Source organism: Nycticebus coucang, chromosome 4 (genome assembly GCF_027406575.1).
Source record: "Nycticebus coucang isolate mNycCou1 chromosome 4, mNycCou1.pri, whole genome shotgun sequence".
NCBI lineage: Eukaryota > Metazoa > Chordata > Mammalia > Primates > Lorisidae > Nycticebus > Nycticebus coucang.
Window position 1 is genome coordinate 145,654,766 of NC_069783.1, and position 21,228 is coordinate 145,675,993.

At 37.9% G+C, this 21,228-nt stretch overlaps 1 pseudogene; it reads right to left on the bottom strand.

The window, feature by feature from the left end:
- Window positions 1–8,140: 8,140 nt before the first annotated feature.
- Window positions 8,141–8,863, bottom strand: LOC128583685 (H/ACA ribonucleoprotein complex subunit 2-like; annotated as a pseudogene).
- Between the last annotated feature and the right edge of the window lie 12,365 nt (window positions 8,864–21,228).

Consider the following 21,228-nt stretch of genomic DNA (forward strand, 5'->3'; position numbering starts at 1 on the left):
CTGTCTTTTGGCCTTGTTTAGGCCTTCTTTGAGAAGTGTATGGTTTTGCCCATTTTTTGATTGGGTTATTTGTTTTCTGGTTACCGAATTGTTTGACTTCTTTTTGGTATTAGCTTCTTATTTGTTGCCTGTGCTTTTGGGGTCATATGTAAGAAATCTTTGCCCAGAATAATGTCATGGGACATGTTTCCTCTTTCCTTTTAGTAGTTTTACAGCTTTAGGTCTTATGTTGAAGTCTTTAAACCATGTTGAGTTGATTTTGTACACACATATGGTGTGAAATAGGGTGCAATTTTAGTCTTCTGCTTGTTGATATCTGGTTTTGTCAATATCATTTATTGAACAGACTGTCCTTCCTTTGTTGTTGTTGGCCGTTTTTGTTTTTTTTTTATTGTTGGGATTCATTGAGGGTACAAGAAACCAGGTTACACCGATTGCATCTGTTAGGTATAGTCCCTCTTATACTTGTGTCTTGCCCCCAAAAGGTGTGTCACCCACTGAGACCCCTGCCTACTCTCCCTTTCCTCTCTCTGTTCTTCCTTTCCCCCTATCACCCCTTCTCTCTCTCTCTGCTCTCCCTTTCCCAACCCCCCACCATGTACTAGGTCATTAATTGTCCTCAAATCAAAATTGGGTACATAGGATTCATGCTTCTCCATTCTTGTGATGCTTTACTAAGAACAATGTGTTCCACTTCCATCCAGGTTAATACAAAGGCCATAAAGTCTCCATCTTTTTTAGTGGCTGAATAGTATTCTGTGGTATACATACAACACAGCTTGTTATTCCACTTCTGGGTTGCTGAGCATTTAGGCTGTTTCCACATTTTGGCGATTGTAAATTGAGCTGTGATAAACAGTCTAGTGCAAGTGTCCTTATGGTAAAAGGATTTTTTTCCTTCTGGGAGGATGCCCAGTAATGGGATTGTAGCATCAAATGGGAGGTCTAGCTTGAGTTCTTTGAGGGTTCTCCATACTTCCTTCCAAAAAGTTTGTGTTAGTTTGCAGTCCCACCAGCAGTGTAAAAGTATTCTTTTCTCCCCACATCCACACCAGCATCTGCAGTTTTGAGATTTTGTGATATGGGTCCTTCTTGCTGGGTTTAGATGGTATCTCAGGGTGGTTTTGATTTGCATTTCTCTAATAATTAGGGATGATGAGCATTTTTCATATGTTTGCTAGCCATTCATCTGTCTTCATTAGAGAAGGTTCTATTCATCTCTCTTGACCAGTAATATATGGGATTGTTGGCTTTTTTGTGTAGATTAATTTGAGTTCTCTATAGATCCTAGTTATTGAGCTTTTGTCTGATTCAAAATATGCAAATATCCTTTCCCATTGTGTAGGTTGTCTATTTGCTTTGATTGTTATCTCCTTAGCTGTACAGAAGCTTTTCAGTTTAATTAAGTCTCACTTGTTTATTTTTGTTGTTGTTGCAATTGCCACGGAAGTCTTCTTCATAGTCTTTCCTTAGGCTGATATCTTCAAGTGTTTTTCCAATGCTTTCTTTAAGGATTTTTATCATTTCATGATTTAAAGTTAAGTCCTTTATCCATCTTGAGTCAATTTTTGTGAGTGAAGAAAGGTGTGGGTCCAGTTTCAGTCTTTTATATGTGGATATCCAGTTCTCCCAGCACCATTTATTTTTTATTATTATTATAATTATTATTTTTCACAGTTTTTGTCCAGGGCTGGGTTTGAACCCACCATCTCTGGCATATGGGGCCAGCGCCCTACTCCTTTGAGCCACATGTACCACCCCCAGCACCATTTATTGAATAGGGAGTCTTTCCCCCAGTGTATGTTCTTATTTGGTTTATCGTAGATTAGGTGGCTGTAAGGTGTTAGTTTCATTTCCTGGTTTTCTGTTTGATTCCAACTGTCTGTGTCTCTATTTTTGTGCCAGTACCATGTTGTCTTGACCACTATGGCTTTGTAGTACAGCCTAAAATCTGGTATGCTGATGCCCCTGGCTTTGTTTTTATTACTAAGAACTGACTTAGCCATACGGGGCTTTTTCTTGTTCCATACAAAACGCAGAATCATTTTTTCCAAGTCTTGAAAGTACGATGTTGGGTTTTTAATAGGGATGGCATTGAATTGGTAGATTGCTTTGGGAAGTACAGACATTTTAACAATGTTGAATCTTCCCAGCCATGAGCATGGTGTGTTCTTCCATTTGTTAATATCCTCTGCTATTTCTTTTCGTAGGGTTTCATGATTTTCTTTAATAGAGGTTGTTGTTGGCACTTTTGCCAAAATTCAACTGACCACGTCCATTCACATGGAGAAACTATTAAAAGAAAAAAAAAAGCCTCAATTGATCATAAATGCATGAATTATCTCTGGGCTCTCTATCCTGTTCTTTTTGTCAATGTTGATTTATTCCAGTGCCATGCTTTTGATTACTATAGCTTTGTGATAGATTTTGAAGGCAGGGAGTACAATGCCTCCAACTTGTTTTTTCTCCCCCAATATTGCTTTGATTATTCAAGGTCTTTTGGGGATTCATACAAATTTTAGGGCTGTTTTTTCTATTGTTGTGAAAAATGATGTTGGAATTTTGGTAGAGATTGCTTTGAATCTGTATCATATCAGGTAGTAAGGACATTTTAACAATATTAATTCTTTCAGTCCACGCACATGGGACAATTTTCCATTTCTAGTCATTTGCTGCATTATGGTGTTTTGATTGTCAGTAAAGGATTGCACATATGACGGTGGTCCCATGAGATTATCATGGAGCTGAACAATTCCTATGGCCTTGTGATATCTTGAAGATCCTAGACTAATATCTATATTTGTGTCTTAGTTTTTAACAAAAACATTTAAGAAGTGAAATAAATGACATATTTAAAACATAGAAAAGCTTATAGAATAAGAATATGGAAGAAAATATTTTAATACAGCTGCAAAATGTTTGTGTTTTAATCTAAGTGTTATTATAAAAGAGTAAAAAGGTTTTAACATTTTATGAAGTATAAGGTTGATTTATTATTGGAAAAAATTTAAATAAATTTAATGCAACCTAAGTCTTCTGTGTTTATAAAGTTTATAGCAGCATAGTGTAATCCTAAGCCTTCTCATTCACTCATCACTCACTTACAGACTCACCTAGATATATCTTTTTTTTGTCTTTTACACTGTATTTTTACTGTACCCCCCCCTTTTTTTTGAGACAGCGTCTCATTTTATTGTCTTTGGTAGAGTGCCATGGTGTCATAGCTCACAGCAACTTAAAATTCTAGGGCTCAAGTGATCCTCTTGTCTCAGCTCCCCAAGTAGCTGGAAATACAGGCACCTGTCACAACATCCAGCTTTTTTTTTTTAAGAGATGGGTTCTCACTCTTGTTCGGGCTGGTCTTGCACTGAGCTCAGGAGATCCACCTGTCTTGGCCTTGCAAAGTGCTAGGATTACAGGCAGGAGACACCGCTCCCGGCCCCACTGTACCTTTTCTATGTTTAGATATGTTCAGACACTTACGACTGTGCTGCAGTTGCCTATGGTGTTCGGTATAGTTACTTGCTGAATAGGTTTGTAGCTTAAGAGCAATAGGCAATATCATACAGCCTATGATGCTGGCTAGGTTTGTGTAAATACACTCTGATGTTCACACAATGACACAGTCACCAAAAACACATTTCTCAGTGTCATATCCCTGTCATTAAGTGAAACACGACTGTATTTGTGCTCCCTACCATTTTATTTCAACAATGTTTTATGGATTTCAGTGTACAGATCTTTCAGCTTCTTGGTTAAATTTACTCCTAAGTATTTTGGTTTTTCTTTCTGATGCTCTTGTGAATGGGATTGATTTTTAAATTTCATTTTCAGATAGTTAATTGCTAATGTAAAGAAACGCTACTGATTTTTGTGTGTTGATTCTGTACCCTGCAACTTTACTGAGCTTGTTTATCAGCTCTAATAGTGCTTCTTTTTTTGTGTGGATTCTTTATGATGTAACATCATGTCATCAGCAAACAGAGATGCTTTCCTATTTGGATGCCCTTTATTTCTTTTTCTTATCTAATTTCTCTGGCTAGAACTTCTAGTGCTATGTTGAATAGAAGGGTTGAGAGTGGGCAAACTTCTCTCGTTTCTGAGGTTAGAGCGTTTTCAGCTTTCCATTACTGAATATGTTAGCTGTGAGCTTTTTCATTTGTGGATTTTATTGCACTGAGTTACCTTCCTTCAATGCCTAATTTATTGAGAGTTTTTATCATGAAAGAAGGTTGAATTTTTTAAAATGCCTTTTCTGCATCAACTGAGATAGTCAGATGTTTTTTGTACCTCTTTCTGCTATATGGTGTATCATGTTTATGATGTTTATGTGATCCGTGTATGTTGAACAAGGATCAATATCTTTTGAGCATTTACTATGGGACTAGTCGCTGTCCCAGAAAGCTGGAGGCTTTCTGTTTGTGGCATCACTTGACCTTCACGACCACCTTATGAGCCAAAGAATAATCCATTCTTTGAAAATGAGGGGACCAAATCTCAGAAATTTAATCCTCTTGCTGATGGTCACAGGGCTGGTGTCTAATGGTTCTGACATTCAAAATTAGATGGGAAGCCTGAGTTTCCCAGGTTGAAAAAGGAGGGTGATGTCTTTTTCTTCTCTGAGTTCTTTTCCATAAGCTCAATGAAGCCTATTTGGCTGGCTTTTGTCTCATCCTTAGACCTGGGCTTGGGAGGGCCATTGGCTGTATGAGTCAGGCAAGCAAGGAGCGATGTTTCCTGGGTGACTCTAGTGAGTTGCTTTGGTTTGATATACCTCCTCCTGCTTGCTTTTCTCTTTTTGTTGGTCTTCATGAGCCTCTTTTCTTAATGAGGCAAAAGGATAGAAAGGGTTGTTGTTGCAATGATGTCAGAAGTTTCTTCTGGATTGAGGGTGCAGGTGTGTGGGAGCAGTTGGGCCAGGAGTCAGGACACAGGGGCTTGAATTCCGGCCCTGCCATACACATGACTCTTGGAATATCTCTTTCTCTTTCTGGACACAATTGAAAAAACATGTGCATCTTGGTAGCTTCCATACTGTTTCTGTTGTGAAGCAGTGGAGTTGGAAGGTACAGTGAAATTACCATGAGAAAGCCTCAAGTAAGATACACGAGGTGCTGCTGTGGATGAAGAGGGAATGGGGTTATTGCTCCCACACCCCCATCTCCCCTCTGGTTTCCAAGGCACTTGCAGTGGGCACCCATACTCCATGGAGCACAGTTTGAAATGAGATCACCAAATGGTCCCTGAGGATGCTTTCTTATTCAATGTTCTATTTCTCTTGTCATCCTCAACAATTAAACTCAAGGTTAGAACTTCACATTTGAACAAAGTGAGCTGGTCTAATGACCTGGGTATTTGAATGCAGCTGTGGTAGAGTGCTCCTGGCCGTTTATATGTATCTGCTTTGATATATGGGTCTCCAATTTCCCCCGGGCCAAAACCTTGCGTGTGCTTCAAGTCCTGTGGGTCAACGTTCAGGTCCTGATATAGCCACCTTTCCAGATACCTCTCTGATTTCTTGCTGCGTAAGGAAGTGCTGCTGTCAACAAATGAGGTGAGAACATTATGGCAAATCCTAGCACATCAAAGATTGTCTGGGCTAGTGGCAGACACGTTGGTGTCTTGGTGGTTCTCATGGGAGGAAAAGGAAGGGTGAGGGTCTACCATTCCTGCTTTTACAGAGGACCTGCACACTGACTTTTTTCTATATGCATATGTACTTTTAAAATTATTTTTATTTAGTGTTTTACTTTTATTTCCCCCTATTTCATACAGAAAGCAGTAGAGACTAATACAGTAATGTGCTGGAAGGTGTTCCTTACAGCTAATAAGAATCCATGGTGTGGATTTTCCCAACTCTGTTATCAGTGAACTCAAGCCGATAGCTTGAAATTGTTTACAGGGAGAGTATTTACACCATGGAAACTGGCCAACACTACAAACCAGGGTTCTTTCCCTGGAGAGCTAGTTGTTAAGCGTTTCCCAGCATCCCCAGCGGATCTAATATAACAAACACTTGTGTACTCACCACTCAGCTTTGATATCTTGACATTTTGCTATATTTGTTTTAGACCTTTTCTTTTAAGAGCTAAAATAATATAAAAACAGTTGGTTCCATCTGTATTACGCTTCACAATCCCATTTATTTGCTTCCTGCTCCAGAAATACAGTCCCATCCCAAACTTGATGTTTATCATGTTTTAAAAATATTTTTACTACATATGTGTCCATAAATAATACATGGTATTGTTTTGCATATTCTTAGATTTATATCCATGATATTACACCATATGTATCATTCCACAACTTTTATTTTTAAATACATTTTAAGTTTTTAAAAAAGGTTTATACATGTTGATAGATGTAATTCTAGTTCATTCATTTTAATTTCTATATGGTATTCCATTGTATAAATATATTAACATTAATTTATTCTTTTTTCCATTGATGGACATGTAGGCTGTTTCTAATTTTTGTACATGTTTCCTGGTGCACATATGCAAGAGTTTTGGGGGTCTATACTTAGAAGTAGAATTTCTAGGTGCAAGGAGATGCGTGTATTAATCTCTACTAGATATTGCCAGATTGTTCCCCAAAATGATTGTACAAATTTACACTGCCACCAGCAGTGAATGAGAGTTCTTGCCAATAATCGATTTTGTCAGATGGTTGAATATTTTCCAATATGATGGCAGTAAAACGGTATTTCTTTGGGTGCAATTTGCATTTCCCTAATTACTAGTGGGGTTGTGCACATTTACATATTGGTCATTTATTTTTCTTTCCTGTGACTTATCTATCCATTCATTATACCATTTTCCTCCCACTGTGTTGTTCATATTTTTGTAAATCAATTTTTAAAAAACATTCTTGTTCCTAATCCTAATCCTTTGTGATTAGAAAAAGGGACTTTTTTTTTTTCTACCAGTACTTGCATTGTTTTTTAATATTATATGAGATATCTCTGGCTCCACAGAAGTTTTACAATTTCATCGAGTCACATTTATCCATCTTTTATTACACTATTTGTGCCTTTGTGTCTAGTTTAACATAAATAGTCCATCGTGATGCTCTATCTTTCTATGATTTATTGCACAATTTAAAAACTTTAGTTTTCTCTGATCTTTAATCAACTTAGAATTTGTTTTTGTGTCATATGTGAGGTAGTGATCTACTTTATTTTTTCCCATGTATACATCTAATTGTCCTCAGAAAATTTAAACACAACCTATCTTTTTTTATTTCTCATTTTCAATAATGTTTTGTAGTTTTATTGTGCATTGGACTTGGACATTGTTCATTGGGTTTATTTCTAGGTATTTGATATTTTTGATGCTATTGCAGTTTTATGATTTTCAAAAATTTTATTTGCAATTTGTTCATTGTTGTCATATAGAAATAAAATTGATCTTTGTATACTGAATCTGTATCCAGTAACATTGTGACATTAAAATAGCAATGCTACAAGTTTATATATGTTTTTGGATCATCCACATACAGAATCATGTTGCTAATGAAAAAAGACAATTTTATTTCTTCACTGTCAGTCCTTTACCCTTTAATTTTTTTTTTTCATTCCTATTTCTTTGGCTAAGACATCCAGTATATGCTGAATAGAAGAACATAATACTTGGGGATAACAGGCATTCTTTTGTTTTTTTGAGAGACAGAGTCTCACCTTGTTGCCCTCGGTAGCGTGCCATGGCATCATAGCTCATAGCAACCTCCAGGTCTTGGGCTTAGGCGATTCTCAGCCCTACTATGAAACTAATTTATGGCTTTCATATGAAAGCTATAAACTAGTTATAACTGAAGAATATGGGGAAGGGGGAGAGGGAGGGGTCGGAGGGTGATTGGTGGGATTACACCTACGGTGCATCTTACAAGAGTACATGTGAAACTTAGTATGTAGAATATAAATGTCATAACACAATAACTAGGAAAATGCCAGGAAGGCTATGTCAACCAGTGTGATGAAAATGTCTATAAAACGGTCTATAAAACCAGTGTATGGTGCCCCATGATCGCTTTGATGTACACAGCTATGATTCAATAAAAATATATATATATTGATTTAAATACATTTTGTAAAATAAAATTTTAGAGTATAAGTCTTACATACTATTATTTTCATTATAGATTTTTTTTTTAGACTTAGTGTTTACTTCCTCACTCCACATTCTTGGAACTGTCTTCACTTAAGCTCAACAGGAAACAGCACTGATGGAGAAATGCTTGTGTTACCTTCATGACAGAACTGCTGGAGCTGCCTGAGAACATCATGTGCCTCGGAGAGCCAGGGAGATGCTGCCAGTGTGGGCAACGGGAGGGCAGCCAGTCAGCCTGCCACCAGCCTAGCAGCTTCCGAAGCAGGTGCCCAGGGTGCTGCCTAAGTCCCTCACAGGGGTGAGGGCAGGGCCTGCACCTCCTCCAGGCACTCATCATAGGCCTCCTGGTATTCCTCGTGGGGCTTGACCATTATTACACAGGTGGGGCGCTTGGAGCCTGCAGCTGCACCCAGGTCCGTTTTGGAGGGGATGTAGATATAGGGCAAATTCCGGTCCTCACACATGACTGGGAGATGGCAGTATACTTCAATGGGCAATGTGTCTCCTGCCAAAACCATGATCCCTTTCTCGCCTTTGTTGACAAACTTCTGAACCTCCTTCACCCCGCGCCAATCTGCTTCTGCTTCACGGCTTTCTTGATGCCTTTGTAGAGCTTCCGCGTGAGGCGGCGAGAAACCAGGGGTTGCGCGATGGGGTTAAGATTCGCCAGCAGCTCCTGGTAAGTGCGCTCCCCGCAACATGCCTCCGCTGGAGCCTCCTGCCCGTCTAGTTCTGCCTTTATTTTGGTCATTGCAGTGGCCCTCATTATAGATTTTATTACATTTATTAGTATTTTACATATTTGTGTGATATTGTAATTAAAATTGAATTTTGACTTTATTTTCTAGTTGTTTGATGATAGCATGTAGAAATACTATTGATTCTTGCTAAATTTACTTATTATAAAGATAGTGAATAAAGAGCTTTACTTCTTCCTTTCCTATTTGTATGCCTTTTATTTCTTTTTCTTGACTTATTGCGGTGGCTATGATATTCAGGCCAATATTAAATAAAAAAGTGGTAGAAATGGACAACTTTGTTTTTTTTCTGATCTTAGGGAAAATGATAACTATTTCATCATTAATTTTGTTAGTTGCAGTTTTTAAAATAAATTTGAGAGAGTTTCCTGCTATATTCAGTTTGTTGGGAATTTTTATCTTGAATAACTGTTGAATACCACTTTCTGTTCTTTTCTGATGCCATGTTTGGCAATTCGAGGCATTCAAATATTTTTCATTATGTTTAAACTATAAAAAATTATTATACATTTTCATAAAAATTTCTTAATGCTCCTTAATGTTTGTACACTTTTGCTTTTGATAGTGGTGACTTGTGCCATCTTTCTTAGTTCCTGGACAGTTTGACTTTAGGCTTATCAGCTTTACTCATCTTTCCAAGAATCAGCTTTTGGTTTTATTGATTTTCTTTGGTGTTCACATGTTTTGTATCTTATTGATTTTTTTTAACTTTTAAAATTATATTTTATTGGTTTTTTTTTTAGAAAATTTTTTTTTTTTTTTTATTGTTGGGGATTCATTGAGGGTACAATAAACCAGGTTACACTGATTGCAATTGTTAGGTAAAGTCCCTCTTGCAATCATGTCTTGCCCCCATAAAGTGTGACACACACCAAGGCCCCACCCACCTCCCTCCATCCCTCTTCTGTTACCCCCTCATAACCATAATTGTCATTAATTGTCCTCATATCAAAATTGAGTACATAGGATTCGTGCTTCTCCATTCTTGTGATGCTTTACTAAGAATAATGTCTTCCACATCCATCCAGGTTAATACGAAGGATGTAAAGTCTCCATTTTTTTTAATGGCTGAATAGTATTCCATGGTATACATATACCACAGCTTGTTAATCCATTCCTGGGTTGGTGGGCATTTAGGCTGTTTCCACATTTTGGCAATGGTAAATTGAGCTGCAATAAACAGTCTAGTACAAGTGTCCTTATCATAAAAGGATTTTTTTCCTTCTGGGTAGATGCCCAGTAATGGGATTGCAGGATCAAATGGGAGGTCTAGCTTGAGTGCTTTGAGGTTTCTCCATACTTCCTTCCAGAAAGGTTGTACTAGTTTGCAGTCCCACCAGCAGTGTAAAAGTGTTCCCTTCTCTCCACATCCATGCCAGCATCTGCAGTTTTGAGATTTTGTGATGTGGGCCATTCTCACTGGGGTTAGATGATATCTCAGGGTTGTTTTGATTTGCATTTCTCTAATATATAGAGATGATGAACATTTTTTCATGTATTTGTTAGCCATTCATCTGTCGTCTTTAGAGAAAGTTCTATTCATGTCTCTTGCCCATTGATATAAGGGATTGTTGGCTTTTTTCATGTGGATTAATTTGAGTTCTCTATAGATCCTAGTTATCAAGCTTTTGTCTGATTGAAAATATGCAAATATCCTTTCCCATTGTGTAGGTTGTCTCTTTGCTTTGGTTATTGTCTCCTTAGCTGTACAGAAGCTTTTCAGTTTAATGAGTCCCATTTGTTTATTTTTGTTGTTGTTGCAATTGCCATGGCAGTCTTCTTCATGAAGTCTTTCCCCAGGCCAATATCTTCCAGTGTTTTTCCTATGCTTTCTTTGAGGATTTTTATTGTTTCATGCCTTAAGTTTAAGTCTTTATCCATCTTGAATCAATTTTTGTAAGTGGGGAAAGGTGTGGGTCCAGTTTCAGTCTTTTACATGTAGACATCCAGTTCTCCCAACACCATTTATTGAATAGGGAGTCTTTCCCCCAAGGTATGTTCTTGTTTGGTTTATCAAAGATTAGGTGGTTGTAAAATGTTAGTTTCATTTCTTGGTTTTCAATTCGATTCCAAGTGTCTATGTCTCTGTTTTTGTGCCAGTACCATGCTGTCTTGAGCACTATGGCTTTGTAGTACAGACTAAAATCTGGTATGCTGATGCCCCCAGCTTTATTTTTGTTACAGAGAACTGCCTTAGCTATACGGGGCTTTTTCCGGTTCCATACAAAACGCAGAATCATTTTTTCCAAATCTCGAAAGTACGATGTTGGTATTTTGATAGGAATGGCATTGAATAGGTAGATTGCTTTGGGAAGTATAGACATTTTAACAATGTTGATTCTTCCCATCCATGAGCATGGTATGTTCTTCCATTTGTTAATATCCTCTGCTATTTCCTTTCTGAGGATTTCATAGTTTTCTTTATAGAGGTCCTTCACCTCCTTCGTTAGGTATATTCCTAGGTATTTCATTTTCTTTGAGACTATAGTGAAGGGAGTTGTGTCCTTAATTAGCTTCTCATCTTGACTGTCATTGGTGTACACAAAGGCTACTGACTTGTGGACATTGATTTTATATCCTGAAACATTACTGTATTTTTTGATGACTTCTAGGAGTCTTGTGGTTGAGTCTTTGGGGTTCTCTAAGTATAAGATCATGTCGTCAGCAAAGAGGGAGAGTTTGACCTCCTCTGCTCCCATTTGGATTCCCTTTATTTCCTTGTCTTGCCTAATTGTATTGGCTAGAACTTCCAGCACTACGTTGAATAGTAAAGGTGACAGAGGACAACCTTGTCTTGTTCCAGTTCTAAGAGGAAAAGCTTTCAGTTTTACTCCATTCAGTAAAATATTGGCTGTGGGTTTGTCATAGATAGCTTCAATCAGTTTTAGAAATGTGCCACCTATGCCTAAACTCTTCAGTGTTCTAATTAGAAAAGGATGCTGGATTTTATCCAATGCTTTTTCTGCATCTATTGAGAGGATCATGTGATCTTTATTTTTGCCTCTGTTAATATGGTGGATAACGTTTATAGACTTGCGTATGTTAAACCAGCCTTGCATCCCTGGGATGAAGCCTACTTGATCATGATGAATGACTTTTTTGATGATAAGCTGTAATCTATTGGCTAGGATTTTGTTAAGAATTTTTGCGTCTATGTTCATGAGTGAGATTGGTCTGAAATTCTCCTTTTTGGTTGGGTCTTTTCCTGGTTTTGGTATCAGGGTGATGTTTGCTTCATAGCATGTGTTGGGGAAGATTCCTTCTTCCTCAATTTTTTGGAATAATTTCTGCAGTACAGGAATAAGCTCTTCCTTGAAGGTTTGATAGAATTCTGGAGTGAAGCCATCTGGACCAGGGCATTTTTTGGTTGGAAGATTTTTTATTGTTTCTTTGATCTCAGTGCTTGAAATTGGTCTGTTCAGGAGCTCTATTTCTTCCTGGCTGAGTCTAGGGAGAGGGTGTGATTCCAAATATTGATCCATTTCTTTCACATTGTCAAATTTCTGGGCATAGAGTTTCTGGTAGTATTCAGAGATGATCTCTTGTATCTCTGTGGGATCGGTTGTTATTTCCCCTTTATCATTTCTGATTGAGGTTACTAGAGATTTTACTTTTCTATTCCTCGTTAGTCTGGCCAATGGTTTATCTATTTTATTTATTTTTTCAAAAAACCAACTCCTTGTTTCATTAATTTTCTGAATGATTCTTTTGTTTTCAATTTCATTGATCTCTGATTTGATTTTGGAGATTTCTTTTCTTCTACTGAGTTTAGGCTTAGATTGTTCTTCTTTTTCCAATTCCATAAGATCTCTTGTGAGATTGTTGATGTGCTCTCTTTCTGTTTTTCGAATGTAGGCATCTAAAGCGATGAATTTTCCTCTCAAAACTGCTTTTGCAGTATCCCACAGGTTTTGGTAGCTTGTGTCTTCATTGTTGTTATGCTCAAGGAAGATAATGATTTCCTGTTTTATTTCTTCCTGCCCCCATCTGTTATTCAACAGAAGATTGTTTAGTTTCCATGCCTTTGGGTGGGGTCGAGCATTTTTGTTAGAGTTGAGTTCCACCTTTAGTGCCTTATGGTCTGAGAAGATACAAGGTAAAATTTCAATTCTTTTGATTCTATTGATATTTGTTTTGTGTCCTAGGATATGATCAATTTTGGAGAATGTTCCATGGGGTGATGAGAAGAATGTATATTCTTTATCTTTGGGATGGAGTGTTCTATATGCGTCTATCCAGCACAGTTGTTCTAGGGTCTCATTTAAGTCTCTTACATCCTTGTTTAATTTCTGTTTAGAGGATCTGTCCAGCTCTGTAAGAGGAGTGTTAAGGTCCCCTGTTATTATGGTATTATCAGATATCATATTGCTCAGACTGAGTAAGGTCTGTTTCAAGAATCTGGGAGCATTTAAATTGGGTGCATAGATATTTAGAATTGAAATGTCTTCTTGTTGTATTTTTCCCTTGACCAATATAAAGTGACCATCTTTGTCTTTTTTGACTTTAGTTGCTTTAAATCCACATGTATCTGAAAATAAGATTGCAACTCCTCTTTTCTTCTGAATTCCATTTGCCTGAAAAATTGTCTTCCAACCCTTGACTCGGAGCTTTAATTTGTCTTTTGAAGCCAGGTGTGTTTCTTGCAGACAGCAAATGGATGGCTTGTGTTTTTTAATCCAGTCAACCAATCTATGTCTCTTCAGTGGGGAATTCAAGCCATTAACATTTATTGAGATAATTGATAAGTGTGGTAGTATTCTATTTGTCTTATTTGGTGAGAGTCCATTGCTTAGTTTTATCTTTTGCATCAGTGTGGAGGTTAGGTTCTGTCCTTTAATTTCTGAGTTCTTACTTTGCTGCTGATCCATTGTGGTGGTCAGTGTGCAGAACAGGTTGAAGTATTTCCTGTAGAGCTGGTCTTGTTGTGGCGAATTTCCTCAATGTTTGTATATCCGTAAATGATTTGATTTCTCCGTCAGTTTTGAAGCTTAGCTTAGCAGGGTACAGAATTCTGGGCTGGAAATTGTTCTGTTTAAGTAGATTAAAGGTAGATGACCATTGTCTTCTTGCTTGGAAAGTTTCATTAGAGAAGTCTGCGGTCAATCTGATGGATTTGCTCCTGTAGGTCAACTGGCACTTACTCCTGGCAGCTTGCAGAATCTTTTCTTTTGTCTTGACTTTGGGCAGGTTCATCACAATGTGTCTTGGAGAAGCTCGGTTAGAGTTGAGGCGACCTGGGGTCCGATAGCCCTCTGAAAGCAGTGTGTCAGAATCTTTGGTGATATTTGGGAAATTTTCTTTTATAATATTCTCTAGTATGGCTTCCATTCCTCTGGGGCATTCTTCTTCCCCTTCTGGAATTCCTATAACTGGTATGTTGGAACGCTTCATAAAGTCCCATAATTCTGACAGTGAACGTTCTGCTTTCTCTCTCTTCTTTTCTGCCTCTTTTACTATCTGAGTTATCTCAAAAACTTTGTCTTCTACCTCTGAAATTCTTTCTTCTGCATGGTCTAACCTGTTGCTGATACTTTCCATTGCATCTTTAAGTTCCCTGATTGACTGTTTCATTTCCTTCAGCTCTGCTATATCCTTTTTATATTCTTCATATCGTTCATCTCTTATTTGATTCTGTTTTTGGATTTCCTTTTGGTTATTTTCCACTTTATTAGCAGTTTCCTTCATTGTTTCCATCATTTCTTTCATTGTTTTCAACATGTGTATTCTAAATTCCCTTTCTGTCATTCCTAACATTTCTGTATAGGTGGAATCCTCTGCAGTAGCTACCTCATGGTCCCTTGGCGGGGTCGTTCTGGACTGGTTCTTCATGTTGCCTGGAGTTTTCTGCTGATTCTTCCTCATGGGTGATTTCTTTTATCTGTTTCCTTGCCCTAATTTTCCTTTCACTTCCTCTTGCTCTTTAAGTTCTCGTGCCTGTGGACTAAGGGTTACAGGACCAGAAATGTGAGAAGGTTGAAGAGCAAAAAAGGGATGAAAGAAAGGAGGACTGAGTGATAAGAAAAAAAAAAGAAAAATAGAGAAAGGAGAGGGGGTGGGTAAAAGGAATATTGACAAAAAGAAGAGAGGCACAGAAATGGGGAGATAGAGCAATATAGGTGTACAGTAGGGTACTTTGATACAACCTTAAAAAAAAAAACACCTTCTGGGGGTGCCCAGTTGGGTGGTTCCCTTGAGGTCAGCAGCTCTTTGCTAACCTGATCAGACACAGTACCCCACCTCCACCACGTAGAGAGGAAAGACAAAAATACTATAAAACAAACCAAAACAAGCAAACAGAAAACTTTACGGGATAAAATTGGCTGGAAAAACCAAATAATAGCGGTAGAAACACTAACAAAAATGAAGTTCTAATTATTGAAATAGGCAGCAATGGAAATTATAATTAAACTAGAAAAATTGAGAAAGAAAAAGGATCTGTATGGAAAAGGTTGAACTTAAAAAACAAAACAACAATCAACAACATCAAAATAAACAAACAAAAAAAACAACCAAACCAAAAAAAAAAAAAAAAAACACACACACAACCAAAAACAAAGCAGTATGTATATGTTATTGAATATTGTCTGGGCAACACGTGGTCTTCTAGGGTATGAGACGTTAATCACAGTTCTGATATGACTGGAGGCTGCTAGTTTCTCAAACCCCAGCAGGTAGACACCCTAAATCTCTCTTCAGCCCACTTAAAAGGCACTTTGAACTTGTTCACTTACTGAGCAGAAGCTTTCTCAGGGAAGTGCTTGTCGCTGGAATCACTGCTGAAGTGGCTATCCACTTACCCAGTGTGCCAAAACTGGTCTCCCTCTGCCCCCGAGGGTTAGGGCTGCAAGGCGGCTCAGACCCCACCCTTAGGCTACTTGGTCGCTGGGTTACCAGCTCCCACCCAATTCCAGCTCTGCGACCCTGAGGGTGGAGCTTGCCGGGGCAGATCACTCACAATGTCTGCCTGTGACCCAGAGCCAAACACTATTAGCTCCGTCTGGCTCAGCGGCTCAGACTGGGGCCCTAGACAAAGGCCAAAATTCTCCGCACTCCTGCTCAGGCTCTCCCCAAGGCAGTTCAGCTGAGTGCCAAGTCCAAAGACACCAAAACAGTTCACAGGTAAGGCCTTTCTGGTTTGCAGTCTCACTGCTACTGAACTTACAGTTGTGGGTGGGTTTAGACGGATTGAACGCACGCGACTACTTGCCGGTTTTCCACTGTTTTAGTCCTCCTCTTGGGGTCCAGAAGTCTCTCGCTGACTCCCTGTATCCTCTCAGGGGTGATGATAGGCAGATCCCACCAGCCAGAGATGCCTGGAGTCCTATATCCCCAGACTCACGGTGCCCAGATGCAAGGAAGCTGTTACTCGGCTGCCATCTTGCACATTCTCCTATTTTATTGGTTTTTACCATCCTTCTTTCTATTTCATTTATATTTAAATTTCCCTTCTTTTTCTATCTTCCTAATGTGGGTGCATAGAAATGTGAACATTTAAATCTGTAAATTGTCCTCTAACTAATGTTCTACCAGTATCCTAAAAATGATGATGCTTTGATTTTTATTTTATATATTTATTAATTTTTTTATTATTAAATCATAGCTGTGTACATTAATGCGATCATGGGGCACTATACACTGGTCTTATAAACAGTTTGACACATTTTCATCACACTGGTTAATATAGCCTTCCTGGCATTTTCTTAGTTATCGCGTTAAGATATTTGTATTCTTTTTTTTTTTTTTATTGTTGGGGATTCATTGAGGGTACAATAAGCCAGGTTACACTGATTGCAATTGTTAGGTAAAGTCCCTCTTGCAATCATGTCTTGCCCCCATAAAGTGTGACACACATCAAGGCCCCACCCCCCTCCCTCCATCTCTCTTTCTGCTTCCCCCCTCCATAACCTTAATTGTCATTAATTTTCCTCATATCAAAATTGAGTACATAGGATTCATGCTTCTCCATTCTTGTGATGCTTTACTAAGAATAATGTCTTCCACTTTCACAAGTACCCTTGTAAGATGCACCACAGGTGTAATCCAACCAATCACCCTCCCTCTGCCCAACCTCCACCCTCCCTCCCCTCCAGCTCCCCCTTCCCCATATTTTTAGGTTATAACTGGGTTATAGCTTTCATATGAAAGCCATAAATTAGTTTCATAGCAGAGCTGAGTATATTGGATACTTTTGCTTCCATTCTTGAGATAGTTTTCTAAGAAGAATATGTTCCAGCTCCATCCATGTAAATACGAAAGAGGTAAAGACTCCATCTTTCTTTAAGGCTGCATAATATTCCATGGTGTACATATACCACAATTTATTAATCCATTCGTGGATCGATGGGCACCTGGGCTTTTTCCATGACTTAGCAATTATGAATTGGGCTGCAATAAACTTTCTGGTACAAATATCTTTGTTATGATGTGATTTTTGGTCTTCTGGGTATATGCCCAGTAGAGGGAATATAGGATTCAATGGCAGATCTATTTTTAGATCTCTAAGTGTTCTCCATATCTCTTTGCAAAAGAAATGTATTAATTTGCATTCCCACCAGCAGTGTAGAAGTGATCCCTTTTCTCCACATCCATGCCAACATCTCTGGTCTTGGGACTTCGTGATTTGGGCTAATGTTACTGGAGTCAGATGGCATCGCAAGGTAGTTTTGATTTACATTTCTCTGGTGATTAAAGATGTTGAGCACTTTTTTATATGTCTGTAGGCCATGCGCCTGTCTTCTTCAGAGAAGTTTCTCTTTACGTTCCTTGCCCAGCCTGAGATGGGATCACTTGTTCTTTTCTTGCTTATACGTTTGAGTTCTCTGTGGATTCTGGTTATTAAACCTTTGATGGAGACATAACCTGCAAATATCTTCTCCCATTCTGAGGGCTGTTTGCTTGCTTTATTTATGGTGTTCTTGGCTGTGCAGAAGCTTCTTAGTTTGATCAGGTCCCAGTAGTGTATTTTTGAAGCTGCTTCAATTGCCCGGGGATCCTCCTCATGAAATACTCGCCCAGACTGATTTCTTCAAGGGTTTTCCCTGCACTTTCTTCTAGTATTTTTATAGTTTCATGTCTTAAGTTTAAATCTTTAATCCAGTGAGAGTCTATCTTAGTTAATGATGAAAGCTGTGGGTCCAGTTTCAGTCTTCTACAGGTTGCCAGGCAGTTCACCCAGCACCATTTGTTAAATAGGGAATCTTTTCCCCACTGAATGTTTTTAATTGGGGTGTCAAAGATCAAGTAACAGTAAATAGCTGGGTTCATCTCCTGGTTCTCTATTCTGTTCCAGACATCTACTTCCCTGTTTTTGTGCCAGTACCATGCTGCTTTGATCAGTATCAATTTATAGTATAGTCTGAGGTCTGGTAGGGTGATTCCTCCTGCTTTGTTTTTATTTCTGAGTAATGTCTTGGCTACTCGAGCTTTTTTCTGATTCCATATAAAATGAAGTATTATTTTTTTGAGATCTTTCAAGTATGACAGTGGGGCTTTAATAGGGATTCTATTAAAATTGTATATTGCTTTGGGTAGTATGGACATTTTAACAATGTTGATTCTTCCCAGCCATGAGCATGGTATGCTTTTCCATTTGTTAACATTTTCAGCTATTTCTTTTCTTAGAGTTTCATAGTTCTCTTTATAGAGATCTTTCCCGTCCTTTGTTAGATAAATTCCCAAATATTTCATCTTCTTTGGCACTACTGTGAATGGAATAGAGTCCTTAACTGTTTTTTCAGCTTGACTATTGTTGGTATATATAAAGGCTACCGATTTATGAATGTTGATTTTGTAACCTGAGACGCTACTGTATTCCTTGATCACTTCTAAGGGTTTTGTGGTAGAATCTCTGGTGTTTTCCAGATATACAATCAGATCATCTGCGAAGAGCGAAAGTTTGATCTCTTCTGACTCTATATGGATACCCTTGATCGCCTTTTCTTCCCTAATTGCAGTGGCTAAAACTTCCATTACAATGTTAAAAAGCAATGGAGACAATGGGCAGCCTTGTCTGTTTCCTGATCTGAGTGGAAATGATTTCAATTTAACTGCATTCAATACAATATTGGCTGTGGGTTTGCTGTAGATGGCCTCTATCAGTTTGAGAAATGTTCCTTCTATACCAATTTTGTTAAGTGTTCTGATCATGAAGGGATGCTGGATATTATTAAAAGCTTTTTCTGCATAAATTGAGAAAATCATATGGTCTTTGTTTTTTAATTTGTTTATGTGCTTAATTATACTTATAGATTTACGTATATTGAACCAGCCTTGAGACCCTGGGATAAAACTGACTTGGTCATGGTATAATTTGTTTGATGTGTTGCTGGATTCTGTTTGTTAGGATCTTGTTGAATATTTTTGCATCTATATCCATTAGGGATATTGGTCTATAATTTTCTTTTCTTGTTGGGTCTTTTCCTGGTTTGGGGATCAGGATAATGTTTGCTTCATAGAACATGTTGGGTAGTCTTCCTTCTTTTTCTACATTTTGGAACAGGTTGAGTAATATAGGTACTAGTTCCTCTTTAAAGGTTTGGTAGAGTTCTGATGTGAAGCCATCTGGTCCCAGGCTTTTCTTTTTAAGGAGAATTCGTATGGTTGATGCTATTTCAGAACTTGACATTGGCCTGTTCAACATTTCCAGTTGATTCTGGCTAAGTCTTGGAAGGTGACATACTTCCAAGTATTGGTCAATTTCCTTCAGATTTTCATATTTCTGAGAATAAAGTTTCTTGTAATATTCATTAAGGATTTTTTTAATTTCTGAAGAGTCTGTTGTTATTTTGTCTTTGTTGTTTCTGATTGATGAGATTGGAGATTTTACTCTATTTTTTCCTGGTTTAGGTTAGCCAAAGGTCTATTTACTTTTTTGACCTTTTCAAAAAACAACTTTTTGATTTATTGATCTGTTGTATAATTCTTTTGTTTTCAATTTCATTTAATTCTGCTCTAATTTTGGTTATTTATTTTCTTCTACTGGGTTTGGGGTTGAAATGTTCTTCCTTTTCCAGTTGCTTGAGATGTCCCATTAAGTTGTTAACTTCCTCTCTTTCTGTTCTCTTGAGGAAGCCTTGCAGTGCTATAAATTTCCCTCTTAGGACTGCTTTTGCAGTATCCCAGAGGTTCTGATAATTCATGTCTTCATTGTCGTTTTGTTCCAAAAGTTAGGGAATTTTCTTTTTAATCTCATCTCTGACCCAGCCATCATTCAACATAAGGTTATTTATCATCCACCTTTTTGTATGAGTATGCAGATTCCCGTTGTTACTGAGTTCAACTTTTATTCCATGGTGGTCTGAGAAGATGCAAGGAATAATTTCTGTTCCTATAAATTTACTGAGGTTAGACTTGTGACCTAAAATGTCATCGATTTTGGAATATGTTCTGTGAGCTGATGTGAAGTATGGGTATTCAGTTTTGTTGGGATGAAATGTTCCGTAGATGTCTGCTAAATCCAAATGTTAGATGGTTGGGTTTCAATCTAAAATTTCTTTGCTAAGCTTCTTATTGGAGGATCTATCCAACAATGCCAAAGGAGTGTTGATATCTCCGATGATTATTGAGCTGGAGGAAATCAAGTTGGTCATGTCTGTTAGAGTTTCTCTTATAAATTGAGGCGCATTCTGGTTGGGTGCATAAATATTAACAATTGAAATATCATCATATTTAGTACCCTTAACCAATATGAAGTGACCATTCTTATCCTTCCTTAATTTTATTGGTTTAAAGCCTATTGTGTATGCAAATAGAATTGCAACACCTGCTTTTTTTCTGATTACCATTTGCCTGAAATATGGATGACCATTCTTTCACCCTGAGTCTATATTTATCTTTTAAGGTAAGATGTGACTCTTGTATGCAGCAAATATCTGGCCTGAGTTTTTGTATCCAGTCAGCTATCCTTTGCCTCTTTAGAGGACAGCTTAAGCCTTTCACGTTAATGGAGAATATTGATAAGTCTGGTAAAATTTTGGGTATCAATTTTTTCGAATGTCCAGTGGACATTTTTAATCCTTTCACCAGTTTGGAACTTGGAGTTTGATCAAAAGTTTCTGAGTGAGTTTACTTTTGTGGTAAAGGATTGGGCTGGTCATTATGGAGGATAGGTCTGAGAATATTCTGAAGAGGTGGTTTGATTATCTTAAATTTCTTCAACATATGAATGTCATTAAAGTGTTTATTTCTCCATCATAAATGAAACTCAGTTTAGGTGGATACAGGATCTGGGATTGAATGTTATTTTGTTTTAGGAGATTAAAAGTCGATGACCACCCTCTTCTGGCTTGAAAAGTTTCAGCAGAGAGATCTGCAGTCATTCTAATGTTCTTCCCTTTGTAGGTAATGGATTTCTTATGTCTGGC